Source organism: Saimiri boliviensis, chromosome 3 (assembly GCF_048565385.1).
Source record: "Saimiri boliviensis isolate mSaiBol1 chromosome 3, mSaiBol1.pri, whole genome shotgun sequence".
In the NCBI taxonomy this organism is placed as follows: domain Eukaryota; kingdom Metazoa; phylum Chordata; class Mammalia; order Primates; family Cebidae; genus Saimiri; species Saimiri boliviensis.
The window spans coordinates 93,633-113,527 of NC_133451.1; positions in this window are offsets into that span (position 1 = coordinate 93,633).

A 19,895-nucleotide genomic window follows, 5' to 3' on the forward strand; every position below is an offset into this window, starting at 1 on the left:
TTTTATCTTATCGCCTGCTTCTGAGGTTGGAGACTGGCAGGGCATGTTTTCTGGCCATGCCCTTGCTGACCAAAACAAGGTGTAGCCCAGAGAAGATGAAGTGAAGGGCCCAGCAGATGATGAGAGGGGTCACCTGGCTGCTCTCACTGCTCATGAACATGGGACATGGCCTGCAGCACCATCACAGTTTACAGATGCCATGAAAATGGCCCAGAAGTCACCTCCCCTTTCCCTCCCAGTGACCTGGAAGTTACCACCCCTTTCCTAGAAAGTTCTAAATAAAACACTCCTTAATGCCACACTGGCTGCTGAATACATGTCACCCTGGACACAGGCATTCCAGTGTAGGGTGGGACATGTGGCAGTCACAGGTCTTAGCCCTGGTCACGTGGACATGGATCCAGTGGTAACTCTCACCTTTGCAACTGAATCTTTCTTGTGTGTTAATCCACATAGTTGCCAAAACTATAATGGTTCACTCTCTAGTTTCTGTAACAGCCTCAGATTAGCGCAGTGGGATAATTTCCTACTCTGAATGACTGGTTCCCTGTGCCCACTAGATGGCTCAGTCCACCAGGACCTCGTCCAGTCCTGAGGAAGCTGATTCCCATTGAAGACAGCAGACAGCCTGCCAGTGTAGTCCCCCTCCTCCCCCGGATCTCAGAGACCTCCCTGGACCTCCAAGGGTCCCATCCTGCATCCCTTTCTTCCCCCTCTGCAGAGAAACTTCCATCATCCCTCCACCTTCAGCGGGAGACCCCCAGACACTGCCTTGCCTCTGAGCAGCCACAGCGCCACTGCCTGTTACTGATTTAATCATTAAATCATGTCCTACCTTTAAAAAGCCCTTAGGTCTCAGAGAAGGGGCTCGTAGCTTCAGTCAGGGATCCATGAATTCTTCAAATTGGTGTTTTATCAAGAAACGTTTTAGTGTGTATGTGGAATGAGTGCATAAACTAATGTTTATGCTTAAATGCTTAAAATACCAAACCATCTTCTGAAGGAACGGATAAGATCAGGATTCCAGGTAGAAGTCATTCTCTCTAGACTTTTACTTTCCATGTGGAAGAAAATCATAGGGACAACTAAAATGTGTAGAGTGATTTACTTACAGGTAAACTTAAGAGTTTAACAGGGAACTTTTCATAACTTACACGTCACTTGATCCTCCAAAGCTTACAAGTTATGAAAAGGGGAAAGATGATGCTTCTCCATCGCAGACCGAACAGCTCAGGGTGAGAAAGGCCCCAGGACAAGGCCGAGTTGCCAGCGTGGTCCGCAGAGTCTCCGCACTCAGGACGGCGTTCGTCAGCCTCCCTGTCCCGGAAACGGCCTCCACGGGGCAGGAGTGGAAATCAGAGGCCGGTCGAGGACGGAGAAACCGCGAGGTGTTCTCCAACCCAACAGCGAAAAGGCCCGCGAAGCCATCAGACAGTAGCTCTTCCGAAGCCGCTGAGGAGCCGAGTCCGCGGCGGCCGAGCAGCCTGGAAAGCGCAGAACGACCTGGGCGCAGACGGGAGCCCGGGCTCGGGTGGAGCAGGCGCGGAGGAGGAGCGGCGCACGCCCGGGAGAGCTCAGATCGCGCGTTTGGGCGCCGCAGGCCCGGGAGAGCTCATCTCCGCCAGACCCCGCGCGGGGCCGCCCTGAGGCTGCAGAGGCCGGAAGGCCGTGTGCGCCGGGAGCGCGTCCCCTGCTGGAGCCGCCGGAGCTCCACTGGCCCTGCGGCCTGGCGGGCGGCTCCCAGGACGCTCCCGGGTGCAGGCGCGGCACCCTCGGCTGGAGGAAAGGCGCGGAGCCCACCCAGGCCTTTCCCGCCTGCGGAGCCGATGCCACCCGGTGGGGGCGGCACACCTGCTGTCAGCAGGGCACAGGCAGATGGGCTGTGGCAGGAGAGGTGAAGGGGAAGCGCCCACTCCTGGAGGAGACGCAGGGAACGGCTGCACCCAGACCCCTGAGGGTCCCCTCCGTCCCCCACAGGACCCGCCACCCCACACAGGCAGCGGGGAGCTGTGGTGGGTGGAGGGGCAGGTCACTGAGAAAGCCTGGACTGTGCGTCCCGCGACGCGGGCTTCTCAGACTAGGACTGAGTGGAGAACCAAGTCTGCCCACCCTCAACTCGCAGCCCCAGGAGACCACCAGACACAGAGGGCTGAGGAGAAAAAGCCCCAGGGCAGCCGGTGGGTGCAGATGCACCAGGAAGGCTGAAGGTGGCACCACGGAAGGTCACCTAAGGTCACGCTGGAGGCGCCTGAAGCCAATGCTGCCAGGAAGGACGCCATGGACAACACAGCTCAAGCCCAGCTCACCTCTGACCAGACCGACTCAGCAGCACCACACCAAGGCCTGAGAGGAGGGGAGCTGAAGGCCAGGCATCATCACATGTGCCTCAGCCCCTGCTGATCTGGGCAGGATGTCTGGCATTCAGAGATGATGAGACACACACACACACACACACACACACACACACACACCACTGTCAACAGACACAATAATCAACAGGAACAGACTCAGAGATGACTTAAATATTGAAACTTGCTGTCAGTTTGTTGTGGCCACTCTCTATGGAGGATGGATTCTCACCCCAAGTTTGGTTCACGTGTTGAAACTAATGAGGCCAACACATACCAAAGGAGAGTATTAAAAGGTTTACTTTACCCACATAACATGGCATTCTGGGGAGATCAGGACAGATCTTCCTTGCAGGTCCAAAATTGGCTTGAGAGAGCTGGGACAGTCCTAACAATTAATGGTGGTAGGGGATGACCCCAGGTGAAGATTCCTGTGCACAGGAAGGGCTTACATGGTTTGAAGTTCCTGCAAGCACCAGAGGAGGGAAAACCTGGGCTTTCTTATCAGCCAACCCAAATGCTAGGCAGAGGGAAAGCGGGAGGGCTAGAGCTCAGAAGCTGTCAACAGTCAAACACCAAAAAATGGTGACAGACTCTTTATGACAAAGATACAGATAAATAAAAATTTACAAGTAAATAGTTTTAAAATAAGTAAATAAACTAATAAGTGAATAAATGGACATATCACTAATATATGCTCTAGTGGAAAAGGTGGCAACATGCCTGAATACAGGGGGAATTTCAAGAGAGAGTTGTGTGAAAAAGATAAAAAGGATATCATATATATGAGAAAACATGGCAAAACATGTGAAGACTTCCTTCAGTGGGATTATTAGTCAACTATATGGCTGAAGAAGGAAACCATGACATTTGATAGACCAGTAAAATGACCCACAATGGAACACAGAAACACATAAACAAACAAACAAACGAACAGTATCCAAGAGCCTGAGTGCTATCAAACACACTAGTACACATGTGATTGAGGCCCAGAAGTAGGAAAGAAATAGGTCAGAATGAATATTGGAAGATATGATGGTTCAAAATTTTCTAAAAATTACAAAAGACATTGAACCAGAGATCCAGAAAACTCCAAGAAGTCAAGCCAAGACACCAATCAAGATTCTTTGCTTGACCAAATTTAACAAGGCTCCCTTGACCCTTCTATCCAACAAGGCCTGTCATGTACTTCCCTGCAGAATCCAGTTTCAATAGGAGTACTGTTAAGTAGGTTTAGGAGAGAATTCCTTACCCCTGATATCTGACATCTGATCAAACTCCTCACCTCCGCCATCCCCCAGGTGATGCCTGACTGCCTACCTGCCTACCTCTGGTAAGAATACCATCAGGTCAGTTCAGCCAGTATCCTCCCAGACTCGATGTCTCCTCTTGTCGATTTCCTACCCATCCATGTTCCCCAAGCCTCTGTTTTGTTTTTTGGCTAAAATTCTCCACTTGTTCTGGTTGTATCTGGAATTGAGACCAGCTCTATACTGGAGTCTCTCTTTCCCTGTAGTTTTATCACTAAAATCTAAACCTAACCCTAACCCCTAACCCTAACCTTAACCCTAAACCCTAACCCTAACCCTAACCTCACCCTAAACCTCACCCTCACCCTCACCCTCACCCTCACCCTAATCCTAACCCAAACCCAGGCTCCAACCTTTACACTGACCTTGACCTCGACCCTGACCCTTACCCTAACCCCATCTCCAACCATAACAACTCTAAGCTGAGCTCACAATAAAAACAGCCTCATGATTTGCAATCAGGGAACCTGAGTTCCAGGATGTGGTCGCACCCGTCTCTCGATCCCAGGATGGTGACCCAATTAAGCAGAATATTAGCACCTGAAAACACCATGTGGTTTTTCTTAGGATAGCACCCCACTACCTGCAAACCACCTGTGTAACCCCCCTAGTCTGTAAGCAAGGCTGCTGTCTTTACTGCCTTTGGTGAGGCAGGCATCCAGACCGGTTAAAATAAACTTGCTAAACCTGACCTTGGATCTGCCTCTTCATCCTTTTGGTCAACTTCACACCAATCCTAAACCCTAAACCCCAAACCCCAACCCTAACCTCTAACCCCTACCCCTACCCATGCCAACAGGAAGGATTTAACTTACCATGGACCTAGCCTAGAGTTGTCCCAAAGTGAGGCAGTGCCCCCAGGGTCTTTACTGAGAATGCTGCTCTGTCTTCATGGCACCGTTGGGTCTGTGCTGAGGAGAACACAGCTCTGCAATTGTGGTGCCCCCAGGTCTGTGCTGAGGAGAATGCAAGGCGGTGCCCCCAAGGTCTGTGCTGAGAACACTGCTCTGCCTTCATGGTGCCCCAGAGTTTGTGCTGAGGAGAACACAGCTCTGCCCTCTCAGTGTCCTCCTGCCTGCCCAGGGTCTGTGCTGAGGAGAATGCAGCTCTGCCCTCGTGGTATCCCCCACCCTCCTGGGGTCTGTGCAAGGAGAAGGCAAGTTCGCAGACCATGGGGACACACACTGCGGGCACGGGAATGCACGATGCAGGCACAAGGACACGCACCTTGGGTTCAGGAACGTGCCACCTACCGATCCTCAGGAATCTAAAAAGATGGGCTCAGGTGCCGCCTGCTAACAACTGGGACACTGCAGGGCCCTCTTGCTCACAGTGTAGTGGCAGCACACCACCTGCTGGCAACCAGTGCAATGCAAGGTCATCTTGCTCACAGTGTGGTGCCTGTGCTGCCAGGCCCTCTTGCTCGTGATCTAGTGGAGGCACGCCCCCTGCTTGCCTGGGCAATGCAAGGCCCTCTTGCTCAGTGTAGCGGCAGCACACCCACTGCTGGCAACCAGGGCACTGCAGGGTCCTCTTGCTCATGGTGTGGTTCCTGTGCACCTCAGCCACTCCCTAAGAAGCCTAAATGAGGATCTTGTGCTTGGCAGGTGAAAGAAGGGCCCATCTGTTCCATTTGCACACTCTTCTTTTCCCTCCTGCCCTCGTTTCTCTTGCTGACAAGGGTGGGCTGACTTCCTAGTCTCACTTTTAAATTACAGTCTTAAATATTATGTTTTATCTTTATGTTTTTCTTCTTCAGGCATTCCAATAATAGAACGTTTGGATCTTCTTTCCTATCTTCTCTATGAACCACATCCTTCCTGATTGCCTTTACCTCTTCTTTTATTTTCTTGTCAATGTCTTATTGTCTTCATGCCTTTTCTTTGAAATCATTTTTATATTTTTTTAATGAAATCTCTTCTCCATTAACTGTCTTGTAATTCATTTTAAATTTTTACAATTTTTTAGTCCTTTCTACCATACTTTTCCCTGAGTAAATTGACGTTTGCCATTTACCTGATTTTTTTCATGTCTTCCCTGACTTTTCGAATATCTGACTTGAGATTTTTTCATGTTTGATGAATCTTCTTTAAGTGTTTTCATCCAATTTTTGGTGTTATGCTTAGTTTACTTTTGTTTCTGGATTAGTATTTGTGGTATAGTTTTTCTTAAGCTGAAATGTCTTGCTTCTCACTTTCTATATTCTTATGGTAATATTTATGAATGCCACCTGATCTATTTATTTCAGAATGCTTTATTTTCTGGATTAGCAGTAAGGTTGTGAGCAAAATAGGGATAGAGTCTTTTAAGGTTTACTGTGATTCTTGTTTTAAGAATAACCACTTCTGTTAGTCCAGTGAATTATGCATGTATTTTAATACAGGACACTTTTATTATAGAGAAGGAAGAAAAGCTGTACCATGTGTCTATTTTGTGATCTGCTCTTGTTTGTTCAGGATTCGTAATGTGCATGTTTCGATAAGAGCAGTGTCCCTTCCCTAGTGCTCCACTCTCCCTCAGGCTACATCCTCTGGCCTCACTCCCTTTTATTTCCTTCTTTTTGAACAGTACCAAGTGTTTAATTAACCAAGGTTCAGTCTTATTCTCTGTAACCCACTCGGGGTGGAGTTATCTCTATGTAAATTTATCAAACCTAGGTTTGATAGATCCTTTACTTTCCTCTGCTGTTTGTCACACAGTCTTTTTTTTTATTTTTTATTTTATTTTATTTTATTTTTATTTATTTATTTTTTTTTTTTTTTGGGAGACGGAGTTTCACTCTTGTTACCCAGGCTGGAGTGCAATGGCGCAATCTCAGCTCACCGCAACCTCCACCTCCTGGGTTCAGGCAATTCTCCTGCCTCAGCCTCCTGAGTAGCTGGGATTACAGGCACGTGCCACCATGCCCAGCTAATTTTTTGTATTTTTAGTAGAGACGGGGTTTCACCATGTTGACTAGGATGGTCTCGATCTCTTGACCTCATGATCCACCCACCTAGGCCTCCCAAAGTGCTGGGATTACAGGCTTGAGCCACCGTGCCCTGCCCTCACACAGTCTTTTTTTTTATGAGACATAGTGAGACTCCAGCCTAGACTGGAGTGCAGTGGTGTAATCTCAACTCACTGCAACCTCCGCCTCCTGGGTTCAAGTGATTCCTGTGCCTCAGCCTTTCAAGTAGCTGGGACTACAAGTGTGCACCACCACACCCAGCTAATTTTTGTATTTTTAGCAGAGATGGAGTTTCACCATGTTGGCCAGGTTGGCCTCAAATGCCTGGCCTCAAGTGATCTGCCTGCCTCAGCCTCCCAAAGTTCTGGGATTACAGGTGCTGTTTTTCATACAATCTTTACTGGTATTTTTTATCAGATGTGAATGGATTCTAGAGGCAGTTTTTCTATATTTAAGAATTTATCAACCTACTTATATGGGCTCTGTCTTAATAAGCTCTGTCTATTGTTTTTTTGTATGTATGGATCAAACCAATAGATGGATTTATATATTCTCCTTGATGACTTCCATGGTTTTTGGAGGGTACTTATCAAAGTCTGAATTCAAGTGGCTTTCCATCACCTCTAGGAATCTAACAACTCTCCCTCGTTTTCTCAAGGAACACAATTTTCTGAGTGTATTTTTGTATATCTGTACAGCCAATATACATATGTGCATTAAAAATATTGTAAAACATTTTCTGTGTTTTGTGTAAAAGATTCATTATATATAATTCATTTGGTACCCAAATTTAATTGTACCCTTCTGACAGTTATTAAAATTGTCCTCGTCTAATGCATTACCATGTAGTCATGTTTTCTTCTGTCATCAAAAATTAAAAAAAAATAATAAGCAAAAGCTGATGGGGAGACAAATGCCAATAACAAAGGAGAGAATTTCTAAATCAATCTACATCTTGGCAGTTTCAATAATGGACCAGCTTCTGCCTTTTTCTTTGCTTTCCCAGGGCTCTTCCAAACCTTGAAGTTCTTTCACTCTCTAGCTATATAACCTGCGATGTTCATTCCTCATAAAGAAGCAGCCACTTTTTCCTAAATAAGTAAAATTACGAAAATTTGGGAAATTATTAGTGATTTCTTGGAGTGATAATGAACTCACAGGAGTTTTAGGTGGAAACCTATGCTCTACTTTCTCCACTGAGTGCATTTTATTCATTTTTGGGATATACAATTTTTGAACGACTCGTATTCACTACAACTGAACCATCTGAAAATAGTACCAACTAAGAAAGAATGATGCTGTACTTCAAATACATAGGCACCAACCCCTTAAATTATTTCACTTCACTTAATAATGTCTATTCACATTGTCATAAAAATACTTAACTTTTTAAGATTAATGCTCTGTCAATTCTTTAACATAGTAAATGCTAACTCCATTATTGAATTGGAAAATTGAGAATTGCTCATGTATGTATTAGGCAAGGTACTTTAAAATGTACTTCTCACAAAAACATGTTTGAAAAAACATCTGATAAAAATAACAACATGCAGTGGTTAATCTGGCAGCCAACATTAATGAATGTTTCATTACTTTGAATCGCTTGTGAATATCATTATGTTCTGAAGTTTGTATATTCAGACCTAAAACAAATTTTCATCATGGTTTTATTAGTTTAATTTTGTGGGTAACATGTTGGGAAATTTTCTTGAATATAGACATGTGAGATTTCAGGAATGAAGAATTCAGCGGTAAAGACTACATGGTGATATTTGGGTTTTGGCATAAAGACATTGTTTGTGTACTTGAAAGAGGTTTTTTTGTTTGTTTGTTTGCTTGTTTTTGTTCTTTTGGAACAGAGGCTTGGTCTGTTGCCCAGGATGGAGTTCAGTGTCTCAATCTTGGCTCACTGCAGCCTCTACCTCCCGGGTTCAAGTGATTCTTGTCCCCAAGCCTCCCATGTATCTGGGACCACAGGCACATGCCACCATGCCTGGCTAATTTTTTGTATTTTTACTAGAGACAAGGTCTCACCCATGTTGCCCAGGCTGGTCTTAAACCCCTGAGCTCAGGCAATCCACCCACCTCAACTTCCCAAGGTGCTAGGATTACAGGCATGAGTGACTGCGTCCAGCCTAAAAAGGGTTTCTCTGTTACTTATATGACTTTAACTATAAAAACAATTATCTGTCCCTTTGTCCTCTTGTGTTCTTTTTCCTTACTGACAACGATTCATAGCTATTTTGGGGATTTTAAGTCATACAACATCAGAAATAAGTAGGTGTTGAAATGCTATGTATGCCATTGCTACATGGCTTTATTTATTTATGGTTTTACTTGCCTATGTCTATGTGATTTATTTGAACATTGCTAACCTGTACTGAGTGCTTACTATGTACCAGCTACTAAGTGAGGAGGAAAAATTAAATATTAATTTTGAACTCGATTGAATGTGTACACAAACAATGGTCACCAACTCCCGGAACAGGTTGCATGAGCCCCTTGAGGCATTCATCCAGCACTGTTTCAGATAAATCTCTATTTCAATCTATTTCTACATGTTAGCTATTGAAAAACAATAGACTGTGGGTAACCCCTATCTAGGTACTGAGGAAGGAGAGCTAAGCAGATCCCTGGCACAATTAGTGCCTGAAGAATATCTTAGTTTATAGTGTTATTACCCAGTTATTTCCTTTATATAATCCTTAATATATAATGATGTATTAGTTTATAGTCAGAACAATTAGTGCCTGAAGGATTCTTACTACTCAGTTATTTCCCTAAATATATATATATATATATATATATATATATATATATATATATAAAATTACATCTTAGTTCATACTCAGAGGAATGCCTATAGCAGACATTGTACATAGCATGAATTAAGGGATAAACAGCTATACATATATAAGCATATCTTGCTTACAGTGAGAGGAATGTCTAGAGCAGACACAGTACAGAGCACTATTTAAGCAAAAAACAGTTATACCAGGACAAGAATCTATGGCCCAGGCAGCAATGCCCCTGCCTGAAAAGGCATACGTTACATGCCAGGCAGGCCCAGGTGGCAGCGTTCAATATCATGAAGATACCCACTGTATGGCAGACTTGGAGCAACAGTCACTCCTCCTGAGAAGGAATTGCAGGACCTTGCATCCTGTTCTTGTGGGAAGTTAGCCTCTGGCAGGCAATCCCATGAGCATCCAAGGGCTTAAAACCCCTCCAGTATAATTGCGACTTGGTGGCTGTGAACTTTATCAGCTCTGTCGTTGCTGTGTGACTCAAAGCATCCTCCTATAGATATCCTTAGAAATAGCCTGCCCATAGATAAAAGATATTGCACACTGCCCACCTCCTTGCCTTGGTGATCTAATCGGGGTGGACCCCTTGCTGCACATTGCCCATCTCCTAGCCTAGGCGACCTAATGGGGGTGGACTCCTTGTTTATTGCTCACATGATTGTCTTGATCTTATCACTACCCTTAAGATGACCTCACTCACTACCCTGCCCCCTAACCTATAACCTATACAGACACTTCTGGACGTTTGAGGCTTTGCCTGTCTCTGCTTATAGATGGCGTGGCCCCCCGAGTCCAGCTGCGCTTTCTTTGTTCTTCTGTGTCTTGTCTTTTTATTTTCCAGATCCTGCACCTCAGCACAGCGATTAGGGAACACCCCACGACCCTGTAGGGCCTGACCCTACAATAGACAATAGCAAAAACAAGTTGGCCTTTTTGTGTTCCTTGAGCCCAGTCTAAAAAGGGCCATCGTGACTGGACCTCATGCCAAACAACTCCTTACAAAAAGAATTAGTGTCCCAGACTGCACCGAAGCTTCATGAGACCTCTCCTTGCCTAAGCACGGACAAGTGGCCAACTCTGGAGCCCAGTATGGGCTTCCAGTATGGTGGTGAAAACTCCACAGTCTGGCGAATGGGCGTTCAACTCTGGAACCCAGGCTATTGCAGTCTGGTGGTGAATCCTCCACAGTCTGGTGAGTATAAATATCTTTTCCCTTCTTCTCTTCCCATTACAATTTGCTTATTATATCAATCTGCTTATTATATCATTTGCTTAACATACCAATTGGCTTATATTAATCTGCTTATATCATTTGCTTATTATAATATTTGCCTATTGTATCATTTGCTTATTATATTTGCATTGCCATTTACATGGGATAAAGTTTGTTTATCCTTAAATATATTGTGTGTGTGTCTTTTCTTCTCCTCTCGTCCATTTCCCACACAGAACACTAAGTCTTTATATATTTTAGTTAATGCAATCTTCAAAACCCTAGGTAGGTTTAGGGGTTTGGTTAGGTCAGGGTTCAGTTGTCAAATTCTTTAAATGGTACAGAGTTGAACCTATGATGTCTGGCTCCAGGGTCTGCCACCCCTGACTGGAAGCTAAGCAAACTATTCACATGCACATATGGATAAAACTTTTTTTTTTTTTTGAGATGGAGTCTCTCTCTGTCACCAGCCTGAAGTGCAGTGGCACAATCTTGGTTCACTGCGACCTCCACCTTCCGGGTTCAAGCGATTCTCCTTCCTCAGCCACCCAAGTAACTGGGATTACAGGTGTGCATTATCATGTCCTGATAATTTTTGTATTTTCAGTAGAGATGAGTGTCAACATGTTGACCAGGATGGTCTTAATCTCTTTACCTCATGATCCACCCGCCTCGGCCTCCCAAAGTGCTGAGATTACAGGCATGAGCCACCCAGCCTGGTCAACTTTTCATTTTAATGGAGTCTCATTCTGTTGCCCAGACTGGAATGCAGTAGCATGATCTCAGCTCATAGCAGCCACTGCCTCCTGGGTTCAAGCGATTCTTCTGCATTAGTATCCTGAGTAGCTGGCATTACAGGCACCCACCACCAAACCCAGCTAATTTTTATATTTTTAGTAGAGATGAGGATTCACTGTGTTGGCCAGGTTGGTCTCAAACTCCCGATTTCAAGTGATCCACCCATCTCGGCCTCCCAAAGTGCTGCAATTACAGGTGAGAGCCACTGCACCCCAGTCCAATCTAAAACTTTTTATCAGACAAAATTATTTCAAGATTTGACTCATGCAGCTAATTTTTGTAAAATCCAACTGCGTTTATGTCCTATGGACATTGGGACAAACATTGTTTCCCCCTAATTTGTGTATAATACGGTTGGGAACATCAGATAAACAAATAATTTAAACTTCATGCAATAAAAAAATATGCCTTTGTATCTATTTTGTCTGCTTGTATTTCAGTCAAAATTGTGGTGAAAGTTCATCTGACTGGATTAGAATTTGCCATGACTTCTCTGGAGATTACAATCTTCAACAACATATCCTATATATGTATATCTTTTATATATATATAAACTCTACATATACATATACAGTTATTCTATTGAAATGTCTTTCCTTAGAAGATAGTTTACAAGGGTTACAGTTCAACACAAGATTTAAAAGGTAAACTTTTAGCACAGCATTTGTTAAATGTTTTGGTTAAAAATTGCTAACTGATTTGAAAAGAATGCAAGCAAAATTTAGAGTATTGGGTAATAAAAAGATGAATATCATTATACAACACAGGTTGATTATAAAATAGTTTCCCAAATTTGTACACATTTCTAAAATACAATGATGGGCAGGAAAGAAAGTGTACACTACCATACCGATAAATTATAATTAATTCAACCTAAGCTTTGTGTTAAAATTTTTAGCATTTAGTTATTTTAGCTCTCTCTATATGCAGCTCTTAGTAAATTTTCTCAACTACAACTATAATTTTGATTGATAGGATGTCTCAGCTGCATTATAGTGGAGGCAGCTATGAATTATGAGTGTACCACAACCAATCCCACATGCATCCCTGCCTGCTCCACTGGTTTCTTTCTTTTCTTTTCTTTCTCTCTTTCCTTTTTTTTTTTTGAGATGAAGTTTCTCTCTTCTTGCTCAAGCTGGAGTGCAATGGCATGATCTCAGCTCACCACAACCTCTGTCTCCCAGGTTCAAGCAATTCTCCTGCCTCAGCCTCCTGAGTAGCTGGGATTACAGACATGTGCCACCATGCCTGGCTAATTTTATAATTTTTGGTAGAGACAGGGTTTCTCCATGTTGGTCAGGCTGGTCTAGAACTGCTGACCTCAGGTGATCCTCCTGCCTCAGCCTCCCAAAGTACTGGGATTACAGGCATGAGCCACTGCCCCCAGCCCCCACTTAATGTAGTGGAATGTTATTTTCCCCATGACAGTATACTTCATTCAAATGAGAATTTATTTTCTCAGCAAAAGTACATAGCATTATTTAATATTAAACATGTTAATTACATTTATAATTACATTATATTTTTGGTTCAATAAAATAATCTTTCTAAATTTTACTTAGATTCCAAAAATCGAACTAAAAAAAATTTAGCCATAATTAGACATAACTAATTTTCTAATTGAAGCATCTGAAGGTGCTGATAGAAAACTGACATTATTTCTGTTTATGGAGTTATGAAATATAACTATTCACATTTCATATACACACAAGAAAACTTGGAATAAAGAAACAAGTAAAATTAACTTGGAAAACTATCATTTGATGTAAATCATTTGATCTATCAGTTGAAAAAATGCTCCATTGAGTGATGCATCTGACTTTATTGAATGGAAACACTCTGGGAACAGTGTTTTAGAAGTAACTACTAACTTTTGAAGTAGGTACTGATAGCTTTTAAGCAGATTTGTAGCTTTTGGTTTTCATGTGGCTAGTGATATTAAGATGGTCCCCTGACAGATATGTTCATAATTTTTTGTGTCTGAGTTATGTGTTCATTATCAAGCTTTGTGAAAATAAAAATTCAGTACTTAAGTTTTAATTAAATACAGCCCCCTTTTTTGAAAGCATTGTTGTTTAGACATTTCATGAAAAAAATTTACCAAACAATAGTAACTAAATATTTATAGATTACACCATAAACACATGACAACCCCACACCAGTAAATACTCAGATTACTCTGTTTGCTATTTGGAAGTACTTTCAGCCTCCATTTACGTTACTTCACAATTCCCTCATCCTTAACTTCCACATTTCTTTCTCACCTCTGCAAGGGCAGCATGACACTTCTGCATCTCTAATAGTACAGCTGAGTGATACACCCTTGAATATTTCTCCCAGGAATTCATTCATTTAATTGGTGGCTGCCCTGCACACTCTTTTAAAAAGAGAAGTGTTAATTACACTTATTTTGCATTTGCAAAGGGTTGAAAAGGAGAGATTTATTTATAATTAACTTTGAGATAATAACCATGCGATAATATATAACTGTTCCCTGCTAAACATGAGCCTTCCAAAGCTGGATGGGCAAAGTGCATCCTGGCCTTTTTAAATGCAGTAACAGTATTAATATTAATACTTTGTTTAAAATTTTTTAAATCCATGGAAAATGCTAAACTGCTAGGACATTATGACAACAAGCATAAACTAGGACATTTCCTAGCAAAACAGGATTTTGCTCAACTTGTATATACAGTGGAATTTATCTCAATGCACTCATTGATTCCCAGAGCAGAGGGCTGTAGCAAGGAATGTTCATGTTTAAGGAGAAGGTTAGCTATGGCAACTTGTCCAGAGACAAAATACTCTCAGAGTTCAGAGTAGAATGGACTTCACAGTGGGGAATGGGCTTGGAGTGGAAAGACAGCTTTTTTTTCCTTTTTATTTTATTTTATTTTTTTTTCCTGAGACAGAGTTTTGCTCATGTCACCCAGACTGGCATGCAGTGGTGCGATCTCGGCTCACTGAAAAACTTCTACCTCCTGGGTTCAAGCAATCCTCCTGTCTCAGCCTTCCGAGCAGCAAGGATTACAGGTGCCCACCACCACATCTCGCTAACTTTTTGCATCTTTAATAGAGATGGGGTTTCACTGTGTAGACCAGGCTAGTCTAGAACTCTTGACCTCAAGTGATCCACCTGCCTCAGCCTCCCAAAGTGCTGGGATTACATGCATGATCCACTGTGCCTGGCCAAGATAGCTTCTTAATGTGGCATGAAAAGCTGCGGTGAACATTTTAGGTTAGGAGAAAGTTTGCTTCCATATAGTGAAAGAAAAACTGCATGCTACTTCTGATTCAAAACTTGTCTTTTCCCAGCTAGCAGAAATAAATCAAGACTCTCTTTCTTTATAATACACAATATTGTGTTGACTATCAGTGTTAAAGATACATTTCAATTTTAATAATGCAAATTATCTTCTTTCATTGTTACAGTTTTGCTCCTGTTCCTCAAGGTAAGTTGTTATTAATAGAAAATTATTTTCGTGCAACACTGACTTAGGACATAAATACATATTAAGGAGCCACAGCAGAGCAGCTTCCTCAAGGCATCAATGGAGAAAAGTCTCTTTCTAGTAGGCTAAGACTGTTATATGATATAACACAAAACGTAATTAAGAGCGTGGCATCTCATGACATTTGTCATATAACCTGACCTGATCAAGGGAGTGCATCTTATTCCTGTTTCCTAATTCTACTGGTTAAAAGCAGGTCCTTGGAGAGAGATCTAAGATGGCCGATTAGAAGCAGCTCAGGATTGCAGCTCCCAACGAAAGCTCAGAGGGTGAGTGGATGCCGCATTTCCAGACAGATTTTTTATTGCCCACAGAGCAGGAGATTCCAGATGGAGGAGCCCCACAGGTTCCCAGCACGGCTGTTTTGGCCAGTGCCTAGTGCGGCTGTTTCGGACGGAGCAGCTGTTTCAGCTGGCACCCCAGTATGGCAGTTCTCCATACAAAATACACGGGTTGAGGCACCATTTTAACAGGCGATTGAAGCTTGGAGAAGACAGAGTCACTCATTCAACTGCTAGGAAAGGGGACTGAAACAGGAAGCCAGACCAGGAGATTCCCAGGCAAAAATGTGCCAAGAATCTCAGCGCCGCTGTTTCAGCCAGTGCAGTGGGTCGCCGCACGGGAAATCACACAGATCCCAGCACCTTTTCAACAGGCGACTGCAATACCTGGGAGACAAAAAAAAAAAAAAAAAAAAAAAAAAAAAAGGCTCTGAGGCAGGGAGCCAGGTGATCAGGTTCGGCTGGTCCCCACCCCCTACCAAAAAAAAACACCAATCTGAAACGCTCTGGAGTGAGAGTTTCACAGCAAGCACAGCTGAACCTGGAACTGTCCAGCTCTGTGAGGGAGGGGCGTCTGCCATTACCAAGGCACTCCACTACTACGGAGGTAGTTTGCCATTGCTGCAGCCCACTGTTGCCAAGGCAACCTGCCACTACAGAGAAAGTCCACCATTACAGAGGTGGGCCATGATTGCCGAGGCAGTTCTAACTACACTTGGATAAACAAGACTGCAGGGAAGTTCACACAGCAGCTGGGCAGAGCCCACAGCAGCTCAACAAAGCCTCTGCAGGCAGACAGTGACTAGGCTGCCTCCTCGCTGGGCAGGGCAGTCCTGATAAATGCCAGCAGCACAACAGAAACTCATAAACAAAGCCCTAACTCCCTGGGACAGAACACCTGGGGAAAAAAAGGGCTTTTATGAGTTATGCTGCAGCAGACTTAAATGTACCTGCCCAGCAACTCCGGACTTTCCCCATTGCTTGTTTTTTTTTTTACCATTCTGTTTGTTGCCGATTCACTCTAATGACTGATTCTTTTGCTGTGCAAAAGCTGGAGTTTGGTTAGGTCCCATTTGTCTATTTTTGCTTTTGTTGCCAATGCTTTTGGTGTTTTGGTGATGAAGTCCTTGCCTTTCCCCATTGCTTGTTTTTGTCAGGTTTGTCAAAGATCAGATGGTTGTAGATAGGTGGTGTTGTCTCCAAGGCCTCTGTTCTGTTCCATTGGTCTATGTCTCTGTTTTGGTACCCGTACTATGCTGTTTTGATTACTGTAGCCTTGTAGTATAGTTTGAAGTCCAGTAGTGTGATGCCTCCCGCTTTGTTCTTTTTGCTTAGAATTGACTTGGCTATGCGGGCTGCCTTTTGGTTCCATATGAAGTTTAAGGTGGTTTTTTCCAGTTCTGTGAAGAATGTCATTGGTAGCTTGGTGGGGTTAGTGTTGAATCTGTAAATTACTTTGGGTAGTATGGCCATTTTCACAATATTGTGAAAGTAGGAGGCACTACTTTACCAGCACTTGAGGATCCAGGGTCTTTGTGCTTAATGACAGGAATTCCTCCTTTTAGTTTAGTAGGTTAAAATATAAGGAAGTCTCTGTTTTAAGATTTAACCTGTTTAGATTACCTATTTATTCTAGAAGTACAAAATTTAATTCAAGAAAATATAGGCCCCATGAAAGACTTAAAATTTTATGAAACTGAAATCTAGTTTTTCTCAATAAATTGTACTTTAGGCAAAACCCTCCCAATAATTATAAAATAATACTAAAAGGGGCATCTGACTATACAAGAGCAATTGAAAAATTAAATATTTGAAGGACAAGTTAAGTTTGAGCTGCAATGTTGGCAATGCACATTTTTAACAGATCACATAAAGCATGCACAAAAATGTTCTGGTGCCCAAGGACAAAATAACACTAAGAATTAGGCTTAATAGCTGCTGATTTTAAGAAAACAGAAGGCCCAAAATCACTATACAAAACATAAAATGTGTTAAGCACTACAATCCACAGAAGAGTCTTTATTATTGATTATATTTTAAAACTATTTGCATAATTATATATTAAATTGTAAATGAGTGTTATACATGAACCTCCTTTCAGAAGCCAATTCCTTGTTGCACTACAGAATATTTAATTACATTGCAAAAAGTAAGAAATAAAGAAAACAGTTAATGATATTACTGTAAACATCGAAAAGGCTACAAAAAAAGAAATAAGATTTTGTTTTTGTCTTCAAAGTGTTTTCCATGCAGTGAAGCACTTGCATGTTGAACTGAATGCAATACTGGAGAAAGTTCTGGGTTCTTCAAAACAATATACAATCAGCTTGGTGCAGTGGCTCATGCCTGTAATCCCAGCACTTTGGGAGGCCAAGGTGGGTGGATCACCTGAGGTGAAGAGTTTGAGACCAGCCTGGCCAACATGGTGAAACTCTGTCTCTCCCAAAAATACAAAAAAATTAGCCAGGTGTGGTGGCGGGAGCCTGTAATCTCAGCTACTCAGGAGGCTGAGGCAGGAAACTCGCTTGAACCTGGGAGGCGGAGGTTGCGGTGAGCCAAGATCACGCCACTGCACTCCAGTCTGAGCAACAAGAGTGAAACTCCACCTTAAAAAAAAATAATACAATCAATTTATATAGTAATTCCTTAAAATTAGATTCTAAAATATAGTAGCATGCGGATAAAGCATAGCTAATGCTTTAAATTATTCTGGAACAATGCTTTCTTGAGGATATCCAAATTTTCATGATAGTTTTCATGAAATGGAAGCATATACTGAGAGGGGAGATCCCATTCCCTCCTCCCGCTTCCAGCCTCTGCCTCCTCCCCTCCAGAAGGGAATGAGGGTGATAACGAGAAAAAAAGAAATAAAATACCAAAGAGCTGGGGAAATGACTCCCTTTTCAATTCCCAACATCTCTGCTATCTGTAAGCCTTGAAAGAGTTGCAAATGAATGTTATCCCTACTGGCTGCAGCCTGGCACTGGGTCACGCCCCTACATCTGCAGGGCCCAGGCTCCCTCCTGGAAACACCTCTGCCAACTAATAGTTTATTGTCTTTGTCTTGTTTCTGTAAGCCCCCTCCCCTGCCACGATGCATATAAATTAGCACCCTCCCCCTCATGCTGCATATAAATTAGCAAATCAATGAAGCCAAAGGATTGTAAGATTGAATGTCCAGCAAATGGACAATGACATAGTTTCACCTTAGTTTACCCTTTAGCGTTGTAAGCCTATAAAAAGGGAGAGAAGCTGCTTCTCAGGGAGCTCAGTGAATGAGACTGTAGCCAGCCCCCCACCCCACTGACCCTAGGCTCCCGGCCAAATAAGAAGCCACTTCCAGCCAGGTGCAGTGGCTCATGCCTGAAATTCCAGTACTTTGGGAGGACGAGGTGGGCGGATCATGAGATTAGGAGTTTGAGACCAGTTTGACCACCATGGTGAAACCCCGTCTCTACTGAAAATACAAAAATTAGCTGTGTATGGTGGTGGGTGCCTGTAATCCCACCTACTCAGGAGGCTGAGGCAGGAGAATCACTTGAACTTGGGAGGTGGAGGTTGCAGTAGGCTGAGATAGCACCACTACATTCCAGCCTGGGCAACAGAGCAAGACTATGTCTCAAAAAAAAAAAAAAAACAAAAAACAACAACAAAAGGCCACTTCCTTCCTCCGTTTGGTGTTCGAGAGGTTGTTTCTCACTGCTCCTGCTTAAATTAGATTAATCAGGAATGGCCTCTGTTACCCTTCATGGGACCTTCAACTTCTGACTGAACTTTTTTCAATTATTCTGCATCAATACTAGAATAATTTTAGTTAGGGATGATTTGTATCAGACTAGAACACTCTGGACCTTTTGGTTTCACATACTAATTGAAAACTCTGTAGGATGTGTTGAAACAGTGAAGAGAGACTTACAGGTCCAAAAAGCTGGGCAAGTGAAAATGATTTCAAAATAGCTCTAAAATTTTTAAATGTAGCAGCTGCTGTTGTGAATTTCATTGTGCCTTTTCTCTAATTCTCTGGGTCCAGATCTAATTATAGCACCTCCTGGTAGAACACCCTCAAGAGCTGACTTTGGCCACATGTGTCTCCGGTACTGGGGTTGAATCAAACATCTTAGTGAACAAACTTTAGTTTTACTCTTCAATACTGAAAAAAAAAAAGTTATGCCCATGGTTAAACCAGTATCCTACTCAATTCTTCTGTGGTGTTACTCACAAAATGAATTGCATAAAATCAGATAGCCCACAAGCTCAGCGCTCTTCCTGCAGCTGTCACCCGTAGACGCCAGTCCCTGCCTCTGGACACGCGTCTCCATTTCTGAACACCTGCTTACAAACCAAGGGCACCCACACCCTCCTCAGGTTCAATCACATGGCAGCTTGAGATTGTTTTGGCTGGGAGGATTCTTGAATTATAAAGATTAAATTAGATCAATCAGGAATGGCCTCTGTTACCCTTCATGGGACCTTCAACTTCTGACTGAACTTTTTTTTTTTCCTTTAAAATTGGGGTAATAGCCCATATACTCCATATCTCACAAGGTCCATTTGTATTGCTCAAAAGAAGGTATATGAAAATACTTTGAAAAAAACGTGTAGACATTGTCAGTATATCATACCATGTGAGAGAAGCAACAAAAGGAGTTTGGTCTTTAAAAACTTAACACAAGTCC